Genomic DNA, 13,496 nt, shown 5'->3' on the forward strand with positions numbered 1-13,496 from the left:
CCCGATCCTCTCCACTTCCATGCCACAGATCTAGGTGACTAACTCTCCTCAACCCTGGGAGAAAACTAGAGGTTTATTTCGGAAGACTATAAAACACAGGGTCTCTATCCTGGGAGAGACTAAGTACAGTTGCGGCTGGGAATAGCACACTGAAAAGGAGGAGCTTAAGTGAAACTGTACAAGTGTCCATATCAATGACGAGGCTAGTCAGCTCTCTTCTCCCATCTGGCTCCAGGACATCAGGACTGGACTAAGGGAAAAGTCTTGAAGACACAGACATAGAAGTGTCCCCCAAAAAATGGCACAGCCAGACTACCCTATAGTTAAGCCCACAGTCAGCAAGGCCCACTACCATGCATGAAGCTTCCAATTGACACTTTTTTGTTTTGTTTTTTTTTAAAGACGAGGTCTGGCTATGTTGCCCAGGCTGGACTCAAATTCCTGGGCATAAGTGAACTTCCTGCCTCAGCCTCCCCAAGTAGCTGAAACTACAGGTGCACATGACCACACCCAGCTCAACTGACTTTTTAAAGTCCCACTCTGATAAATGAGAGAAAGCCAAGGATCACCAGACAATTGAGGAAAAATTATAATATGAATCCAAGGTCAAAGAACAAATGCAAAAAAAGGCAAGTTGGAAGAAACGAAAGTTGTACAGAAAAAAAGAAAATGTTTAAAAAAAAACTCAACAAAATCAAAGAATTAAGGGAAATACATGCATGAAACAAGGTCAAGATACAGCCAAAATAAGAAATAGAGAGCCAAAAAAACAGGAGCTACTAGAAATCAAAAATAAAATAGCAGAACTTAAAAACTCAATGGAAAAGTTAGAACATAAAATTGAGGAACTCTCCCAAAAAAAAAATAATTAAATAATTAAAAAATTAAGAAACAGAAAACATAATGAAATTACAGAACTCACTCAGAAAGTTCAGCATTTAAAAACCAGCAGTTCCAGAAAGAGAAAGCAAAGAAAATAGAATGAGAAAACAATCAAAGAAAATTTTTAGGAAAATTTCTTCAAACTGAAGGTTATTTTCAGATTGAAATACTACCAAATTAAGGCAACTCTTGTAAAATTTCACAACTATGGGGATAAGCCAAATATTAAGCAAGCTTAAATGTAAGTTTCATTGAAAGCATCAAAATTCAGAATGGTAATCATCCAGGGTAATGCCAGAGAGTAGAAGACAATGAAGAAAAACTCAGAAAGAAAGTGATTTCTAATCAAAAATTCTATACTCAGCCAAAGTGCCAATGAAGTGACAGGAGAATAAAGATGTTTTTCAAATATGCGCAAGGCTTTAACAATTTTATCTCTTATTCACCTTTCTCAAAAAGCTACTTGGGGATGTAGCCAAAATGCCAAAACAAAGCAGGAAGCCAAAAAAGCAAAAACCACAAGAATTTAGGAAACAAACATTCCAACATAAGAAAGAGGTAAAGGGACCCCCTCCCCCAATAGATGATGAAGGGAAATCCCAAAATGAATGACACTGAGCAGCTGGCCGAGAGTACCACCAGTCCAAATTGGATCAAGTAAGGAGGTTCTTCCAAAGAATTCTTCTAGGAGACAAAACTGAATGTATGGGGAGAAGATTTATAATAAGTTAGTAAAATTTAGCCAATTTTAAAAAACAAAATAATTCCAAGGGAAAACAAAAAAATGTTTAGAAAAGGAAAAATAATCACAGGTATGCTACAGAGTTCTGCTACAAATAACATCTACACTGTCATAATCAGGTAAACAATAGTGATAATCTTACTACTAATATAAATATATTGGGTGTGAGAGCAGGAAGTATGCTCCCATGTGGGTGGGGGAGTACTTTATGAAAGAGAGCTATTTCCTCCATGGTAGCAGGAGGAGAAGGAGGAAAAGGTAGAGGAGGAGGAGGAGGAGGAAACCAATAAATAATATCTACAATTGAAAAAGCAAGAAGTAGCAATGTAAAGCATGTTTAGAGACCGTCAAGATTACAACAAATTTAGTAAAAGTGACTTTTACTCACAATTCAAGAGTCAGGGCAGCCTCTATTCTGTAAAATAGAATGAGAGCTCCCACTGGGCCAGGGCAGAACCATGGATTTTATAAGCTGGGAACAAGGAAACAGAATAATAGAAGAAAAAAAAAAAAAAAAGCTGATTAGTAACATCAAGTTACTTCAGGTTACTTTTTTTGGTAAAGATTAAAACAGAGGGGACTTCCTTATTACACTGATTCACACAGACTGTAATCTCCTGTTTTCAGGGGGAAAATGGTCTATTTGGGAATCTACCTGCTCCCTTAAAGCTTCAGTTTGATTATGCAGCATTTAGCATGGGTGACTCCATTACTGTTTGGTCTGGTTTGTTGGGGCCTAGTACAGGAGCTCAGTCCAAAACAATGGCCTCCCATAATTTTTGTTTAATAAGATACAATGAGATGAAAAAGTTTGAAAAAATGAAAATGATTCCCTCTGAGAATCAGAATATCATTGGAGAATAGCAGTGGAAAGGTATATGTTCTACTCTTCTACCCTAAATAATAAAACATAAAAACCAGAGGAAGAGAATCCCATCTTCAATGAAATAAAAAGACAGCCTTCAATCCCAAACTACAAACTATGAAATACCTGCTAAATGCTGTGAAATCTGGACCAAAATGGGGGAGGAGGCTGAGGGTAGATTTTCCTAAAAGTAAACATCATTGTCCTGAGAGGTCAATCTAATAACCTTTTGATAAGATCAGTGAAATCCGGAGGAATAAGCAGACCATAGGAGAATCCGGGAGTATCCCTATGGAATTACTATTCACACAGAAAAATAATAGAAATCATTATCATTATCATTATAAAGCTTTCACTACTTGGCACTGTCCCAATCACTAAGCACTTTCAATGTATTGAATCACTTCATTCTCTCAACAACCTTCTGAAATATGTACTAGTAGTGTCTACATTTTACACATCACAAGGTAAGAATAAGAGCCAGGCTTTAATTTAGGCAATACAATTGCAGGGCCTACACTATTCGCTACACTATACAACTTCTCTAGTGGAAAGAAAGGTGGAACAGAAGGAAAAAGTTTAATGAGGTGCCACTTCCAGCCTCCTAGTTTAGGAGACTGCTAAGTGCAGTTGGATTCAGTCTCCAGATTTCAACAGAGATAGCCTATGACTTTCAGAGCATCATTAAGAGCCACTCCAAACTCTTAATACGAAAATTGAAGGGAGATGTCCTCTCTGAGCAAGAAAATAATAGGTTTGATGTTCTACATTTTAAAATGAAAATGAAACAAAACTTCAGGATTCCAGCTTTCTCTCCTAGCCGTTACTAAGGATTACAAACATCGTTTTGTTTTTTTTGGTTTTTTTGTTTTTTTTTTTTTGAGACGGAGTCTCGCTCAGTCGCCCAGGCTGGAGTGCAGAGGCGCGATCTCGGCTCACGGCAAACTCCACCTCCCGGGTTCACGCCATTCTCCTGCCTATGTCTCCCGAGGAGCTGGGACTACAGCCGCCCGCCACTGCGCCCGGCTAATTTTTTTGTATTTTTAGTAGAGACGGGGTTTCACCATGTTAGCCAGGATGGTCTCGATCTCCTGACCTCGTGATCCACCCGTCGCGGCCTCCCAAAGTGCTGGGATTACAGGCGTGAGCCACCGCGCCCGGCCACAAACATCTTTTTTAAATAAAACTCGACTGCAACATAAGCCCCTTTTCTATCTCATTGGAGTTGAACACAAGAGTACTATTCCCTTTGCCTTGGCGGCTAACTGCTAAAATTCTGAACATTTTAACACATTGTCTTTGAATACTAATATTCTGAGGTAGACAACAGAAACTGTCACTGTATCACTAGTGAGAAACACAAACCACCAAAGCTATACTGTCTATCCAGTGTTGCAAATTTGAATATCTGATAATACTCAGTTTCACAGTCCAGCAATTTTAGCCAACAGATCTTAAAACCTTTTTCATCATGAAAAATTCTGCCTGAAAACAAATAATTTTTTATGGATATGCCAATGGCCCTGATCTGATCGCTATGCATTGTATGCATTGTACATATCAAAACATCACTATATACCCCACAAATATGTACAATTATTATTTGTCAATTAAAAAATAAAATTAAAAAAAGAAAATAGGCCAGGTGCGGTGACTTACGCCTGTAATCCCAGCACTTGGGAGGCTGAGGTGGGCAGATCACTTGAGGCCAGGAGTTCAAGACCAGCCTGGCCAACATGGCAAAACCCTATCTCTATTGCAAATACAGGCGTGGTGGCATGCACCTGTAGTCCCAGCTACTCGGGAGGCTAAGGCATGCGAATAGCTTGAACCCGGGAGGCAGAGGTTGCAGTGAGCCGAGATCATGCGACTGCACTTCAGCCTGGGTGTTGGAGTGAGACTCTGTCTCAAAAAAACAAAAAAAAAAGAGAGACAGAGAGAAAATAATAATTTTTTTAAAAATCGCTGGTGACTAGAACAGCCTATCCTAGTCAATATGACTTTTCATACTATTTTAAGTCAAGAGAACAGAGGTGCTAAATGGGAAAGAAAATCAGAGACAAAAGAAAATAAAAGTGACTGTGAGTTACCAAATGATATTCTGGAATGAACTATAGTAAATAAGAAAAAAAGGGCCCTGATAACAGAGTTGGGAAAGGATGGACCATTTATAAGAGCAAGCAAAGAGTGATTAGAGGGTGTTGAAATTCTCATCTTATTAGGTTAAGTCATATATTATGTGCCACATTTTGCCAATATCCAGCAGTATTTTACCTACAGAATTAGCAATACTATATAATTCAATTTAATACTTGGTGATATCCTAATATTATTAAAACTTAGTTAGAGCCCTCAGTTCACAAACTTCTACATCAGAACAGGTGACCTTATTTCACATGTCATCACAGGTTTATGACAAAGTTACCATTTGCAATCTCATCACATGTTTGTGACAAAGTTACTATTTGTTTGCAATTTTAGGAAATTTGTGCAAATAAACATCAGACTGACCTTAATCTGAGAAATCAAATGCTGTGGTGCCTGTCAACAATATCAGGTTATATTTCAATTCAAAAGTACCAAAATGGGCAGCTATTATATAAGAATAAATCTTACCACTTGCTACTGCAGAGGGAAACAATACAAGTGAAAATAAGACAAAACAAATTTCTCAGTGCATACAGTGATTTTCAGGGCCTTTTACTAGGAGAAAGCATCAGAGTAAAGAATGTTTGGAAATTATATATAAGATAATCAAATACCAATGTTTGTTCCTTGGCCACAGTATTCTAAGTTATTTTTAATATGAAACATTCATCCATGTCTATATATTCTTTTCTCAATGTTTTTAAAATAGGAATGAAGAGTCCAAGTCATTAGTACATTCAATTTTTTTTACAAATGAGAAAATTTCTTTAACAAAAAAAATTAAGAACAAAAATAAAAGAGAGAGATTCAGGAGGGTCTGACATATATTTAGTCTTAAGAGACCTCTCAACTGAAATGTATGAGACAATTATGGCAACTTGAATACTAACTCAATATTGTTGATATTAAGGTTCATTGGTAATATTTGTTTGACGATATCAGGATTTGATGATATTAAGATAGTGTTCGGTTGTTTATGATTTGCTGTGTGAGTGTGTGTGCGTGTGATGGTATGGTGATTATATTTTTCAGAGTTCTTATCTTTTAAAGATATATACTGAAAAATTCACAGATAAAATAATGTCTGTGATTTGCTTCCTAATCTGAAGGGTATGGAAGAGTATAGACAAAATAAAATTGTTCATGAGTTGATAACTATTGAAGTTTAGTGATAAATACTAGGGGTTCCTCACATCATCCTATTTTTACTTATGTTTGAAATTTTCCACAATAAAAAGTGTTTAAAACGTATTTACAGGAATAACATAGTTTTCCATGTCCCAGTCATCAAACACTTCAGAGTTGATAAGAAAAAAGAGAAAAGGGTAAAAGGAGGAAGAGAAAGGAGGGAGGGGGAAAAAAGCACCAAAACAGACAAATAACACAAGAAAAAAGTGGGTGGGCTCACCTTCCCCAAGGACCATTATTACTGCCCTACCTATCTCATCACAAATACCTTCCGATGGTCCCAGTGATTTCTGTGAGCCAGCAGAGCCTTGTGCTAATGTAATCTGTACTACCTCTTCTCAGACATAAAGGAACATGTGATTTCTAGCCCCCAAAAATAAAACCACAGTCTAATGCAACATTTGTCCTCATTGTAACTCCTCTCTTCCCTCTATGTCCTTTCCATTTCCCTGTTCAAGTTCATGAAAGCTGAAGTTCTTTTTCAAGTCTACATCATGATAAAAAGAAGATTCTCTACAGACCAACAAAGTGCCAAAGCACAGTGGGCAGTCAGGCAAAGTGAGTATATTCAAACGGCAGACTTTTTATAAAAGAATCATTAGAAAGATTACCAAAGGTCAGCATCATAACTGCAACTGCAGAACACACTAGATCATGAAGGCACATTTGACCAGACAAGTATCCGCCCTTATTTCTAAAGCTTGTAGAGCTCAGTTAATGAAGAATTTCAAAAACTGAAATGCCAGCCGTTACATACCTGATCCCTAACAGGGAAAAAAAAAACTGTTAAAAACACTAATTTCATAGAAAACATTCTCATAGATGATTTATAACAAATAAAAATTATCAACTATACTCAAAAAGTATCATGGATGTATGTCATAATCTAACTACTGTTTGGAAAGTGTCTAATGACATTGTCATATGTCCCATCTCTGATGAAATAAATTGATAATGAACTTTCCTGTTCTTTGCTCTATTTATCATTGTCATTATCTGGTCCACTTATGATATGTAGTGCTGCTGTTTCTGGTTTTTTTTTTTTAAATACCTGTAAATTCATTGACACTCTTCTCACGGGTCTATGTCACCTCCCCTTGAATTGGAGTAGGCTTGTGACTCCTTTGACTAATAAAGTACAGTAGAAATGTCTTGAGACTAGGACATAAAAGCCCAAGTAGCCCCTGCTTGATTTTTTTGGACATCTAGCTCTTTGAATATTCTCCCTCTTGGAACCCAGCCACCATACTGAGAAAAGCTCACTGCAAGGAGAAAAATCACATACAGTTCTATTGCAGAATTACTGCTGAGCCCAGCCTTCAAATCATCTCAGCCTAGAAGCCAGACACATGAGTGAGAGACCTTCAAATGATTCCAGCCCCTTGTAGTTCAAGTCACCCCCAGCCATTAAAGTTTTCCAAGATAAGAGCCTTGACATCCCCACTGTGCACTAATTCTTAACCTCCAGAATCCATGAGGGTGATAAAATGGTTGTATCCCTTTGAGTCTTGGATGGTTTCTAACACAGCAAAAGTTTACCAGGACATATAATATATGATAGCATTCTTAACCACCTCATTCTTGTTTCATTCATCTCTTATTCTTGTCAATTTTCTTCCTTCCCTCAAATGTTTCCTCTTCTTCACTCAAACATCTTTTTACCATTTTCAGTTCATGAGCTAATTTGTCCACAGAAATAGTTTGAGACATTCATGATTATTCATTCTGACATTTATTGCACAGTCATGATGTATTAGGAACCATACATGAGGCACTAAGGTGGTTAACAAAGATGAACAAGACATGATCTTTGCTCTAGCGAAGAATGGGAAAAGACTACCTTAAAAACAATGCATGACATTACAATTTATTAAGGACTATAAAAGTGGTAATGTGCAGTGTCTTGCTACATTGGTAAAATAAGTCAATGTCCAATTTCTTCCAGTGCTGTGTGAAATTCTGAAAATCAAATTTACTTATATAAGCAATATGGACCCACAACAAAACAAAGTAATGTTTGTGTAGATGTTACACATATACATAAATTTCAACTCTGTTACATATCAATTTCTCAAAAGCATATTTCCAAGTCTTCTTTTCCCTCCGAGTATTCTGTCTTACACAAACCACACAAAATAAAATATAATATTTGACCTGATCTAGCACCCAGAACACTGCCTGAAATATACTGGGTATTCGGTAAGTATCTATCGGATGACAATGATTTCACTTTATCTAGCTTGCTGGTATTTACCTCAGAAGCCAAATCTCAAAGGTAACAGAAGCATCTACTTCAGATCTTTCACCATTTGTAGTTCCTCCTACTATCACTGGGCAAATCTGAAAGAAAACTCTTATTTCAAAAGCCACACAGATAAGGAGGGACCATTGTATATTCATTTGCATCTTAAATTAGCAAAGTCTTGGAATCATAAGTTAACAAACAACTTACAGGTTCCTTTTTTCTCGGAGACACCCCTGATGATGAATTCTGTCCTATGCAGGAAGTTCTTTTTTTCTGAGGGGGGCCAGAAGCTCAGAGATACTATCTCCAATGTGTGAAGTGATAGTATTTCAACCAAGCTCTCATGCTCTTGTCCCTTTAATATGACAAGTTTTTATCTACCATTATTCTAAATTTTCTATTAATATATAAAGTGAGCCTCATGATGTAAAGGAACACTCTCTGCCCTTAACTGACAAAGCAACTGAAGACCAAACTTACAAACTCTGTGGGCCTTGTGATATCTGTAAGATTAATGGGGCTGAGGCTGATAAGCTCTAATGTTGTCTTTAGCCCGCAAATGTAATTATTCTACGTAGCTTGATCTAGAAACCCACTTGTTCCTCATTTTACTACTGTGTTAAACAGAAAATTCAACCACTGAGAGGGCAGGCCTGTACCTTTTGATATATTAAAAGACCCAATTTTTAATCTATTTCCTGAGACTGCTGGAGAAGACATAAGCAATGGCTCTTTAAACATTATCCCGAAGATCTTTTTTTTCCTGACGTCACCTGATGTCCAGTATCTTATTTCACTCATTATTTTTAATGGAACTTCTGGCCAAGAACCCTGATTTTAGTGGAAGGAACTTAAACAGGTAAGTCTGCTTAACCTGGCTCTAAATCTTAGCTTTGCCATTTATTTGCTGCATAACTTTACACAAGTTACTTAAGTCCTTAGAGACTGCTTTCTTATCTGTAAAATGAGGATGATGATGATACCAACCCTAAAGGATTGTCATGAGAAGTAAGAGAAATGCACATAAAATTCCTTACACACAGCAAACACTCAGGAAAGCAATTGGTCAGTTGGTCATTGCCTCATCTTTATTCTGTATTGGTTCACATTTACACACTCAACAACTGCTAACTGAACACCTGCTAAATGCCACATATGTTATCAAAATAAAACATAAAACATGGCCATTAAGATACTCATACCCTAGTAAAAGGGACAGACAAAACAGAAGCTAACAATTTCATTACCATGTGATCAGTGCTAGACCACAGATGGTTACAAGCTTCAACTCTGCCTGGAGATAAGAGGTGGAGAGATCACTCTTAGGTGGGAATTGAACAATGAGAACGGTTGGACACAGGGCGGGGAACATCGTACACTGGGGCCTGTTGGGGGTTGGGGGTCTGGGGAAGGAATAGCATTAGGAGAAATACCTAATGTAAATGACAAGTTGATGGGTGCAGCAAACCAACATGACACATGTATACCTATGTAACAAACCTGCACGTTGTGCACATGTACCCTAGAACTTAAAGTATAATTTAAAAAAAAAAAAAGAGGTAGAGAGATAATCAGCAAAGGTGATGCCTGGGCTGGGCTAAAAAGCTGAGTAAGTTAGTAGATGGCAAGGCAAAGGCACATCCCAGGCCAAGGGCTCAGTGTTGTGAAATACAAGATGAGTATGAAGAAATATAAAAAGTAAGAAATAGCTTCTATTAATTTAAATATATCCATTTTAATACTCCTTCCTCTCTCCACACTCAATCCACATATACATGTTTCTACTATTTAAAAGAAACTAAAACCCTGTATTAGTCCATTTTCACACTGCTGATAAAGACATACTCGAGACTGGGCAATTTACAAAGGAAAGAGTTTAATTGGACTTACAGTTCCACGTGGCTGGGGAAGCCTCACAATCATGGTGGAAGGCAAGGAGGAGCAAGTCACATCTTACGTGGATGGCGGCAGGCAAAGAGAGGAGCGCTTGTGCAGGGAAACTTCCCTTTTATAACCATCAGATCTTGTAGACTTATTCACTATCACAAGAACAGGATGGGAAAGACCTGCCCCCATGATTCAATTACTTCCCACTGGGTCCCTCCCACAACACGTGGGAATTCAAGATGAGATTTGGGTGGCAACACAGCCAAATCATATCAAACCCAAAATGACTTCTTTCCAGTCTTATGTTTATTTCTTCACTCATTTTTCAACAAAACATTTTATTTAAACTCCACTGTATATCAGGTACTGTGACAGGGATATAACATTCCACACGGAAAACACAAGCTCTGCCTTCCCCAAGCTCACACTTCTGTGGAGTTTCGATCTAACTCCTCAAAGAGCCTTCCCCTGCAACATCTTCCTTCTCAAATACCACACATAGGACAGATAGATATTGTATCTAAGCCATTAGACAGCTGACTATGAGAGCTGGGCACTCTAAGATTAGAGATCATTGGATTCAAACTTCTCAACTGAGAGGTGAAATAATTAAAGCCCAAACAGGCAGAGTTGAGAGATATCACCTCCCTCCCTTTGTTCATTAATACAGTTATCAATATCTTAATCTTTAAAAATTAGGCCGGGCACAGTGGCTCACGCCTGTAACCCCAGCACTTCCGGAGGCCGAGGCGGGAGTATCACGAGGTCAGGATATTCAGACCATCCTGGCCAACATGGTGAAACCCTATCTCTACTAAAAATACAAAAATTAGCTGGGTGTGGTGGTGCGTGTCTGTAATCTCAGCTACTCAGGAGGCTGAGGCAGGAGAATCGCTTTAACCAGGGAGTCGGAGGTTGCAGTGAGCCGAGATCGCGCCACAGCACTGCAGCCTGGCAACAGAGCAAGACTCCTTCTCTGGGGAAAAAAAAAAAAAAAAAAATTAAACATTGACCATAACTATTGTTTGAGAACTCTAGATTAAAATTATGAGTTTTCCAAATGTCATCCAAAAAGACTTCATGTACACACACACACATACACATACACACACAAACACACATACACAAAAAATCACGCAAGTCCTTTAAAGCTTCACCCCACCCAGTATTTAATTTCATTAAATAAGTTAATACACAGAAAACACTTAGAATAGTTACCTGGCACATAGATGCCATTTAAGTGTTTGCTATCAGTATTACTGTTTTAACTTAATCTTCATAGCATTACTATTACTATTAATCGCTAAAACATTAAAATGGACAGGAGCAGATGGCACTTTGGAAGGTACAATTTTATAAATGAAATCAAGTAAAAGCTAAGATAATATACCCAAAATTATAAACATAATAATAACACCTTTGAGACTAGAAATCTAGTATCCTTATTCTCCGACTTCTAGGAAAAAAGTCTGGCTACATTAAAATAGCTGAAGAGCTACATTTAAAACATTTACTTTTGGCCAAGCACAGTGGCTCATGCCTGTAATCCCAGCACTTTGGGAGGCTGAGGAGGGTAGATCACTTGAGGTCAGGAGTTTGAGACCGGCCTGACCAGCATGGTGAAACCCCATCTCTATTAAAAATACAAAATTATCCAGGCATGGTGGCACACACCTGTAATCCCAGCTACTCAGGAGGCTGTGGCACAAGAATCACTTGAACACGGGAGGTGGAGAGTGCAGTGAGCTGAGATCATGCCACTGCACTCCAGCCTGCATAACAAGAGTGATACTCCATCTCAAAACAAGAAAAATTATTTTTATGGATTTATCATTTTTATCTTGTCTACCTACAGAGAGAAATTGAGACATGTTTCAATAAAAAAAATGCATGAACAAAATTTAACCAAGGAAGAATGAGATTTTTGCATGGCAAACTACAAAACATTGTGGAAATAAATTTAAAAAGACCTAAATAAATGGAAAGACATCCCACATTCATGGATGAAAGACATGATATTGTTAAAATGGCAATGCTTCCCAAATGGATCTACAGATTCAATGAATTCTCTATTAAAATCCCAACAACCTTTTCTGCAGAACTGGACGAGGTGATTCTAAAACCCATATAGTAAAATTAATACACAAAATGATCTTGAAAAAAAAGGAACAAAGTTGGAGGACTCACACTCCCAATTTTAAAATTTACTCTAATGGCATAGCAATCAAAACTGTGTAGTACTCCATAAGGATAGATATATAGATCAACAATACAGAATTAAGGGTCCAGAAATAAATTCACACAACTGTGGTCAATTATTTCTGACCAAGATGTCAAGACCACCCAATGGGGAAAGAAAAACATTTTCAACAATGGTATAGGGATAACTGGATACAAATAAATTTGGACCTCTACCTCACATCATATACAAAAATTAACTCAAAATGGATCAAAGATATAATTAAAGAACTAAAATTGTAAAACTCTTAGAAGAAAACATAGGTACAAATTTTCATGACCTTAGATTAAGCAATGGTTTCTTAAATATGACATCAAAAGCATAAGCAAGAAAAGAAAAATAGGTAAGTAGGACTTCATCAACTTAAAAATTTTTGTGTGACATTATTGAAGAAGGTTACAAAAAGCTCCCACAGAATGAAAAACATATTTGCAAATGATATATCTGATAAGGGTCTAGTATCCAGAATATATAAAGAACACTTACAGTTAAACAAGAAAAAGACAACCCAGTGTTAAAATGGGTGAAGGATTTGAATAGACATTTCTCCAAAAACATATATGAATGGTCAACAAACATGTAAAAAAATTTCAACATCATTAGTCACTATGGAAATGCAAATTGAAACGACGAGATACCACTTCATATACACTAGGATGAATATAATCCAAAAAATAGAAACTGAACACGTATTAGCAAGAATGTGGAGAAATCAGAACCCTCACACATTGCTGCTGGAAATGTAAAATGGTACAGCCACTGTGAAAAATATTTTGGCAGTTCCTCAAAAGTTAAACATAGAATTTTCGTATGACTCAGCATTTCCACTCCTAGGTATATACCCAAGAGAATTAAAAACACATTCACACAAAAACTTGTATGTGGATGCTCATGGCAGTACTACTCACAACAGCCAAAAAGTGAAAACAACCCAATGTCTGCCAACTGATGAATGAATAAACAAAATTTATAAATTCATACAATGAAATATTATATTATTCTACCCTAAAAAGGAATGAAATACTGATACATGGTACAACTTGAATGAACCTTGAAAACATTATGTTGGATAAAAGAAGCCAGATAGAAATGGCCACAAGTTGTACTGATTACTTTTACATTAAATGTCTAGAGTAGGTAAATCCATACAGGCAGAAAGTAGGTTACTGATATGGAGGTGTGGGGTTTCTTTCTGAGATAATGGAAATCTTCTGGAATTAGATAGTGGCGGTGACTGCATAATATCATAAATATAGTAAAAATCACTAGACTTCTCTGTAAAATGATTTAAATGGCAAAT

General features: G+C 37.1%; 1 protein-coding gene across 2 annotated transcripts in view; it reads right to left on the minus strand.

Annotated features, from left to right (window-relative positions):
• The window catches only part of TEC (tec protein tyrosine kinase), a 130,925-nt gene that overhangs the window by 95,462 nt on the left and 21,967 nt on the right, over window positions 1-13,496 (minus strand). The window contains exon 1 of one of the 2 annotated variants that reach the window (XM_054553884.2): window positions 2,013-2,098. The exons of the other annotated variant lie outside the window; for it this stretch is intronic. The gene's annotated coding sequence lies outside the window, so the exon portion shown is untranslated. Of the gene's footprint in view, window positions 1-2,012; window positions 2,099-13,496 lie in introns of those variants that run through there. 2 annotated transcript variants of the gene reach the window in all.

Source organism: Pongo abelii, chromosome 3 (assembly GCF_028885655.2).
Source record: "Pongo abelii isolate AG06213 chromosome 3, NHGRI_mPonAbe1-v2.0_pri, whole genome shotgun sequence".
In the NCBI taxonomy this organism is placed as follows: domain Eukaryota; kingdom Metazoa; phylum Chordata; class Mammalia; order Primates; family Hominidae; genus Pongo; species Pongo abelii.